This window comes from Podarcis erhardii (genome assembly GCF_964252035.2).
Source record: "Podarcis erhardii genome assembly, chromosome: 6".
Taxonomy (NCBI): Eukaryota; Metazoa; Chordata; class Lepidosauria; order Squamata; family Lacertidae; genus Podarcis; species Podarcis erhardii.
In genome coordinates this window covers 74,405,676-74,414,525 of record NC_138510.1, presented here as the reverse complement: position 1 = coordinate 74,414,525, position 8,850 = coordinate 74,405,676, and the positions used below count along the sequence as shown (strand labels likewise).

Here is an 8,850-nt window from a genome sequence, read left to right as displayed (position 1 = left end):
ATCACGCAGAGCTGCCCACACTCTCCTGCATTTCAGTTTGCTGGTTGCATCTACCTGTCCCTCTCCTGCGTACCTGCAAATCTGCAGAGATCAAGGAGCTAGAAGAGTTCTAATTAGAAGAGTTGTCAGTAGTGACAACTGCAGTGCCACATTAGGGTTCATTTTATGCTTCGTTTAGAAGCTGGGGCAAAAACGTCCAAAGTTCTTTCTACGTCATCTGATTACAGAAGTGAATAAAAATATTGTTGCTCCTATAACACTAACGTGCTCCTTGTAACTGTGGAATCAGATCTGGAGACATGGGCCAGGTCCAAAGTATTTGCTTGGGTGCGCACAAGGGGCACTGCAGAATGTCTTTGTGTTTGAACGGCTGACATATCTCTCCCCATCAAACCATGTCATACTCTAAACCACTTTGAAATCCCCCTTGGTTTCACAATAGCTAGACGTGCAGCCTGGAGGTCAGACAACAGAGGCCAGGCATTTCTAGGGATCAGACAGCTCATTTTGTGATTCTTTCAATCCTACCCACGAATTGGTAAGGCTGGTAAGATTAGTGCCTGCTTGCTGGGTATGTGTTGCCCTGATCTTGTTCCAGATAATGAAAACCAAAACTCTTACTGTATTTGGAGTGATTCAAAAACGGCATCCGGATAGATAATGGTTATGAAACCTGCTAATCAAATGATCGGTTGCGCCATACATCCCATAATAGAAACTAGGAAACCTTAGAGATAAGTAAGTTGCAGTGACTTTACTTTTCAGCGCCTGCCCTGCAAAGTGCCAAATGCTGTCTATAAATCGCACTGGTGCAAAAAGCCTTTTTTCAGCATGCTTCTGTTAGCTACAGACAGGCATTAAGATATGCCAATCAGGAAGAAATAAGGTAGTTTACTGCCAAAACTTAACACCTTGGTCCTCTTTGCATTATCTAATTTAGCAGTGGAGTCAAACAAATACTGACTTAGTGGAAATGTTAGAATGAGATATTCTGTCAAGAGCGGAAGTGACTAAGACTGCAACCTTATACACATTTACCTGGGGCTTACTTCTGAGTAGACATGCATAGGACTGCAGGTTACCCAACTATTTCTTCAACGCTTGTGTCTACATAACTGCTGCATGCTATTCATGAAGGATAAGCCTGTCAATAGCTTTTAGCTATAACAGTTAAAGTTTTAGTTTTTGTTGATTTTTGGACATTCGTCACCATTGTACCCAAGGTGGCATGTATTGTGGCACCAAGCTTTAGAAAGGTGGTAGCCCCTCATATTTATTCAAACCATACTCGGTCTGGCACTCCCTATTTTCAGAATGAAGCCTCCCCTATATCCCTGAATACCAGATTCTCAGATTGAGTACAGAATGGCTATCCCACCTTGTCCAATTTGTGAGCTTTTTGGTGACCTAAATGGTCTGATTCAGCAAGCCAGTTATTATATGTCAAATCCTGAGAAGGCAAATCCTTCAGTCAGAAATAGTGGAAATGTAACCATTTTCTCTTTAGGTATGTGGTTCTGTTTTTCAAAACTCTGTGGATCCTAGAAGGCAAATGCTGTTGACAGTTTCAGAACTATCATCACCTAAGGACTGCAGCTGTGCGTGCTCAGACTCTCGTGCAAGAGCTGATATATCATACTATGGTAGGCAGAATAGGCAAGCACACAGACTTCCCTACAACCATGAAACCCGGAGACATTCACTTTATTAATCTAATTTATTGGTGATGAATAAATAAATTTATGTAAGGCTTGCAGTTGGCCAAAAACATTGCCCAACTATACAAAGATCTGGTGTTGCTCCAAACACTTCCAAATGCAACATTTTAAGTTGCCTTTTTCTGTGACCCAGTTCTAGAATGCTCTGTCTCTGCAAACACTTTCTAGCACTGTCATAATAAACTCAGGCACCTATGTCTGTTCTAAGAACTCTAGAATGTGGCCATGGTTTCCACCAGGATTCTATAAACAGATTTAACAGATCTTTCGCATTGCAGGCACAAGTCTAAGGGTCTACCTCGGCGAGATATTCATTTCATCAACTGGTAGGTTTGCGGGAAAACAAACAGAATCCCATCACCTTTCATCTCTCCTCAAAATGCTATCTTTCTACAGCAGCTTCCATCAACCTGGTATCCTCCAGATGTTTCCAACTCCCATAAACTGTTCTGGCTAAGGCTGATGGGAGTTGTAATTCAAAGCATCTGGAGGGCACCAGGTTGATAAAGGTCGTTCTGCGGTCTATAAAGTATCCCATGAATTCCACAGCCACTTTTTTTTGAAAAGGGACAGCGAAATATTTCTTTATGTTCCCCAACTTGTGAGATCTTTGGAGGTGTATCCAGAATGCAGTGAACTTAAAGGTAAAGGTAAAGGGACCCCTGACCATTAGGTCCAGTCATGGCTGACTCTGGTTGCGGCGCTCATCTCGCTTTATTGGCCGAGGGAGCCAGCGTACAGCTTCCAGGTCATGTGGCCAGCCTGACTAAGCCGCTTCTGGTGAACCAGAGCAGCGCACAGAAACGCCATTTACCTACCCGCCGGAGTGGTACCTATTTATCTACTTGCACTTTGACGTGCTTTTGAACTGCTAGGATGGCAGGAGCAGGGACCGAGCAACGGGAGCTCACCCCGTCACAGGGATTCGAACTGCCGACCTTCTGATCGGCAAGTCCTAGGCTCTGTGGTTTCACCCACAGCGCCCCCCGTGTCCCTGGCGCAGTAACATTTGCATGCTGCTAACTACACGAATCAGTGAGACCACTGACTACCTGTACTGTGTTGTGTGGTTGGGTGTAAAGGGCCAATTAGAATGGGGGTAACAATCAGGAATGTATTGGAAGTTATAGTAAGGTTACCAGATTTTTTTCAATTAATCCGGGGACACTTTTCAACTTCTTACTAATCAGATGAATTTTGTCAGGAGACAGATTTGTAAATCTGGGGACTGTACCCAGGAAACGGGGACATCTGGTAACCTTATAGATACAAAGGACTTCAGGAAAAGGCTCTGTATATACTAAGTTTAAGGGAAGCTGAGCAGCACAGAAGGAGACAGAATTTGTAGTTCTCTAGATGTTGTTGGACTCCAATTCCCATCAGCCACAGCCAGCATAGCTGTTGTCCAACATCAGGAGAGCTACAGGTTCCCCATGCTTATTGACTTTAGACTCCATACACAGGATTGGCTTCAGTCCACTTCTATGAACCAGCAATTACCTTGAAACGGACATTACAAAACACCTGTCACAAAATAGCTGCAGAGTTACTTTAGCAGCTTGCTTTGACTGTACAAACAGTAACTTGATTTATTTTTGTTTAAAAAGTGTTAGCTGATTGTGGATACCATAGCAATGATATCAGAACTAATTTCCCACCTGGCCCACTCTTATTGCATTTAAAGTGACTGGCATTTGAAGTTTTTTTAAAACAACAGCAGCAACACCACAAACAAGCAAGCAAAACCTAGCTTTAAGTGAAATACTGCCATATAATATGATGCCTGGAGCAATCATAGGAAGCAGTCTTACACTGTCAGGCTGTAGGTCCATCTAGCCCAGAGCTTTCCAAACTGTGTCGCGACATGTTCGTGTGTCGGCTGCAGTGTGTGGGCGTGTTGTGTGAACACTCCCCGCTCTCCTCCTGGGGCTGGAAAGAGCTCTGGTTTGCTAGTAAAACTGAATTACTTTGTCACAAAATGATGAATGTCTAAAAAGTGTGTGTCACCAACATGAAAAGTTTGGAAAGCTCTGATCTAGCCCCTGATCGTCACCAGGCACCAGTTTTCCAGGGTGTCCTGCAAAGGACTTCCTCATCAACTGCCATCTGATTTTTGTTCACTAGAGATGCTGAAGGTTACAGCTGGGATTTCCTGCATGTACTCTACTGACTGAGCCATGACCCTTCTCTGCACTCCTGAATGCCGCTTACATGTTCATATTTCTGAATTTATTTTCTAGCCCTTAGGTGGGGCAGACTAATCTCCCTGTAATGATCTGGAACACCTTTCAGAAGGAAGCAAATGCCCTTGGAAATTCTTAACCAATTGCCTGCTCACTGAGTGAGGTGAGCTGGGACCTGTGAACAGTTTGCTAAATGGTGCTACAGCACTTGTCCATAACTATGTGCAGAAGGCCCTCATATAAATAAGATAATGGCAATACTTCACAGGATTATAAAGCAGGCTGTCTGTACCTTAAGTGCTATTTACAATACTAAGCTTAAGGATACTTTGAATGTATATCTGATTATTATTCTAAATCCTCATATCCTTTTGTCCCTTCCCCAACTTGTCAGCGTAAGTTTCCAAAGCACAAAAATGTTGCTATTAGTAAGTTGCTCAAATGTGATCCTGGAACGTCTTTGCTTAGGGCTACTGCCACCTTCTGGGGCAGGGAGCCTGTTCATATAAACTCTATAAAACATGCATAAATTCAGCAGGTGCAGATTTCCCTGGAATTGCAGGGGGTAGGGGGAGGTGTTAATGATGGATGAGGCTTCACCTGTTGGTTTTCTTCCTGTATTAGGATGGGAGCATAGCCTGATGGGAAAGTACCGGTACATGCATTGCATTTGGAAAATATATGGTGCAAGTCTCAATCTCTCCAGTTAGGAGGGCATAGAAAACAATCAAAAAGACTTTTGCTTGAGACCCAGGAAAGCTGCTGGTCTCCGCATAATAGGCGGAGAAGAGTTGTGCTTTTGTCTGATTTCATAAGCTCTGTTCGATCTCGTTTTCCTGTACTTTTCCATTTTTGTTTTATTTTTACCCTGGCTTTCCCTGCCTCAGATCATATGATGAAGGGTGGACGAGACGTATATAAGTATACTGTGCCTTAAAAGTGCTATCGAATACACTAAGCTACGTGATAAATTTAAAATGCATTTTAATTTTTTAAAACAAAAAAAATCCCCATATTGTACATTCACTTCCCACAACCCCACAGGATATCTTTTTAAATAGTAAAAAATTAAGTCTCACCTAGTGTAAGTCGGAAACAGGGAATCTGCTGCTAAGCTTGGGCTCTCACAATGTCAGCAAGCATGACCAATGGTCATGGTAGGAGTTGTAGTCACTTCCTAGGATTGTAAAGCTACCCAAGGGTTACTGCCAGGCCTAGAGTTTATTTGCACTGAGGAATGAAAAGTGGGGAACGGCACCTCTTGGATGTCTGCCTGTCACCTACTTGTTAAACATCATAGAGTCCCTGTCCAGCAATGGTGCTCTAAAGAATTTGGGGAAAACCTTGTCCCTTTCCCCCTTCCCTTCCTGTTGTTGTTGTCTTGGGGGGCCGGGGGGGGGGCTGTCCGAAGGCCTCCTCCCTCCTCTGGGTGGAAGCCATTTGAGTGCTGCAAATGGAAATGTTTTGAGTGTGTGTGCATGTGTGTGTGTCTAGTTTTTTTTTTCCTGTGAACTCTGTGGTTTCTGAACCCTCTTTCTAATTTTACAGGCGGTGTGATTTCATGCATGGAGTTAACCAAAGCTTTGCTAAAAACAGGGGTAGTCATAACGATACAGTCACGGCTATGTGTTATGCACACACACACACACACACACACAAAGAGAGAGGCTGCCAGTCCCTTCTCTTCTGTCTCCAGAGCCTTGCTGACTTTGGCTGGGCTCCACAGACCACAGGCACCTTTGGAGATTTTGCAAATTGTGTCCCCGCAACACCACTAGGCCCCAGAAAGGAAGGAGAGAAAGGAGGGCAGAGAGGCTTTTCTAGGCCGTGGTTTTGCTTTCTGTAGGGACTCGCTCCCCCCACCCTCCTCCAGTGGACAAGAATCCCTCCATAGAGGGAAGGAGAAATCCTCCCACCATCTCTTCCAAATTTATGCATTACCTAAGTTCCCAGGGGAAATGAGCAAGCCTGGAGGGGCAGGGTGGGTGCCGAAGTATTTCCAGCCATGTTTATCCCCACAAAAGTTTCCACAACAAGCTATTAGGAGGCTGGGAAACGGCCGCAAGCACCCTGCAGCCTGTCACCTTTGTGCAGGCGGATAATCAACAGGTGAAACTCTCGCCACCAGCACCCTCCAGAAAGCAGCTGCGCCCATATAATGTCTGCCTGTCCTGCCACCATTGAAGGAGCAGGAGTTATTAGTTATTAGTTCTGTCCCACTTCCCCAAGGAGCTCGGAACAAGGGTTGCCATATTTCAAAAAGGACACCCCAAAAGTTATCCAGGACAAAACATACGCGTTTTTAAGAGGTGTTTGAAGTCCAATGACCATGTTGCCACCAAGTGACAATTCCTTGGCTGGTTAGTGGTGACTCCTTGGAAAGTCTTGAAAGATTGCTGGGTCTGTGCAGGGGAAGACAGCCTGCTGGTTATTTTGAAGTAAGCTAGTTATAAGAGGAGCAGGCTCTCAGGCTGTGCACACACCATACATTTAAAAGCACTTGACTTCCCCCAAATAATCCTGGGAACTGTGATTTGCTAATGGCGCTGGGAAATGTAGCTGTGTGAGGGGTAAACTACGGTTCCCAAGATTCTTGGGAGGATTGTATGCTTTAAATGTGTTATAACAAAGTGCCTCAGTCTTGGTAGGTGCAAAAAAATGCCTGTTTTAACCCCTACCACCGAGTAGCCAAATATTTGGGGAGAAGGGGAGATACCACGAGAGCCAGTGTGGTGTAGTGGTTAAGAGTAGTAGACTCGTAATCTGGTGAACTGGGTTCGCGTCTCCGCTCCTCCACATGCAGCTGCTGGGTGACCTTGGGCTAGTCATACTTCTCTGAAGTCTCTCAGCCCTACTCACCTCACAGAGTGTTTGTTGTGGGGGAGGAAGGGAAAGGAGAATATTAGCCGCTTTGAGACTCATTAAAGGGAGTGAAAGGCGGGATATCAAATCCAAACTCCTCCTCCTCCTCCTCTTCTTCTTCTTCTTCTTCTTCTTCTTCTTCTTCTTCTTCTTCCCACATATCTGGGAAGAGGGTTTTATTATGGAAAAACTGGTTTCAAGTAGGCTTCAGTGCCAGTGCTGCTTCTTTCAAAAGCCAGCTGTACCAATTACAGGTGCAGGGTTGCCATATTTCAAGAAAAATCGGGAGACAATAATTGTTGAGCTTTTTGGGGGGATTTGCAAAAAAAAAAAAAAAACAAAAAAACGGCAAAGAGTGATACTCTAACACACACTTCCTTGTTCTTTTGTCCACCCAGGCACTAATTTCGCTGCTCAATTTCACGTTCGTGAAATTCCAGATGTATGGCAACCCTAAAATTGGGGTTCCCCCTCCTGCATTTATGACCCCTGCAAAACCTACATTGGTGAGGAGGTGTGATTTCAGACACCTCTGCTTTGAACTATTTTCCAGTGACATTTAAATGCTATATTCTTGATGCTTGTATTGGTATCAGCTTTGCTAGAGTGCACAGGGGTTTTTTCCTTCTCTCCAGCCCACATCAGTAATATGTTACATGTGAATGCATATGGTTTTAGAGAGGCGAAAAGGTGCTATTAATCTCATGGGTGTGGGGGGAAATATTGAGAGAACAATGATCCTTTCCTGGTGGGGGAATGACACCACTACCTATTACTGCCTAGTAGTATAAGGCTGATGGATGCGGGTGGTGCTGTGGGTTAAACCACAGAGCCTAGGGCTTGCTGATCAGAAGGTCGGCGGTTGGAATCCCCGCGACGGGGTGAGCTCCTGTTGCTTGGTCCCTGCTCCTGCCAACCTAGCAGTTCGAAAACACGTCAAAGTGCAAGTAGATAAATAGGTATTGCTCTGGCGGGAAGGTAAATGGTGTTTCCGTGTGCTGCTCTGGTTCGCCAGAAGCAGCTTAGTCATGCTGGCCACATGACCTGGAAGCTGTACGCCGGCTCCCTTGGCCAATAAAGCGAGATGAGCGCCGCAACCCCAGAGTCAGCCACGACTGGACCTAATGGTCAGGGGTCCCTTTACCCTTTACCTTTTAGTATAAGGCTGATGGATGCGGGTGACGCTGTGGGTTAAACCACTGAGCCTAGGGATTGCTGATCGGAAGGTCAGTGGTTCGAATCCCCGCAATGGGGTGAGCTCCTGTTGCTCGGTCCCAGCTCCTGCCAACCTAGCAGTTTGAAAACGTGTCAAAGTGCAAGTAGATAAATAGGTACCGCTCCGGCAGGTTTGCGGGAAGCAGCTTAGTCATGCTGGCCACATGACCCAGAAGCTGTATGTAAAGCGAGATGAGCGTCGCAACCTTAGAGTTGTCCATGACTGGACCTAACAGTCAGGGGTCCCTTTACCTTTACCTATAAGGCTGAACCTTGCCAGCCAATGAAAGGCATGTGGCTGTCCTTGCTGCAGTGTGGGATCACCTGGGGGAGCAGTTTTGAAAGGTGGCTGATTGTGGCATGTAGCAAGTGAGGTGTTTTCAACTACCAGACAGAGTTGACCCTCCTTTCTGTATATAACACAGACAAGCAGTAATGTGGGTAATATTTGTGGGGGATTGGAGATAGACTTCCTGAACGTGCGAGGAATTAGTGGCATGCCTGATTGGCACAGATGTCATGGGCATCATCCAGTCACTGTCAGCGACACTATTACTGGCATTACCTCCACAGGAAAATACCCAGTCACCCATTGCACTTACTCACTTGCAATTCTGGTTTCTTGCCTGCTGATAAACAGCAGCAGAGTTTCTGTGGCAGCACCATTTAGGCAGTACAATATGCATCCCACTGCTTCTTTGCAAAACCATGATATGTCTATCATAGCCAATTTCAGCCGCATCGTGCATAGCTACTGCAGCCAAGAAGGCAAATGCAGGGTGAGGGCTGGGATCAAGAGGCCTGGTTAGTAGCTTCTGCGCCCAGAGCAGGGCCTGTACAATAGTTGAATCTTAATTGTAACAGGGCACCAT

At 45.3% G+C, this 8,850-nt stretch overlaps 1 protein-coding gene across 2 annotated transcripts in view; it reads left to right on the top strand.

The window, feature by feature from the left end:
- The first annotated feature begins 1,935 nt into the window (after positions 1-1,935).
- Positions 1,936-8,850, top strand: part of GFI1 (growth factor independent 1 transcriptional repressor) — a 40,365-nt gene continuing 33,450 nt past the window's right edge. Inside the window, exon 1 of one of the 2 annotated variants that reach the window (XM_081866068.1) lies at positions 1,936-2,044. The gene's annotated coding sequence lies outside the window, so the exon portion shown is untranslated. The remainder of the gene's footprint in view (positions 2,045-8,850) is intronic. The other variant, XM_081866069.1, reaches the window with a different exon arrangement.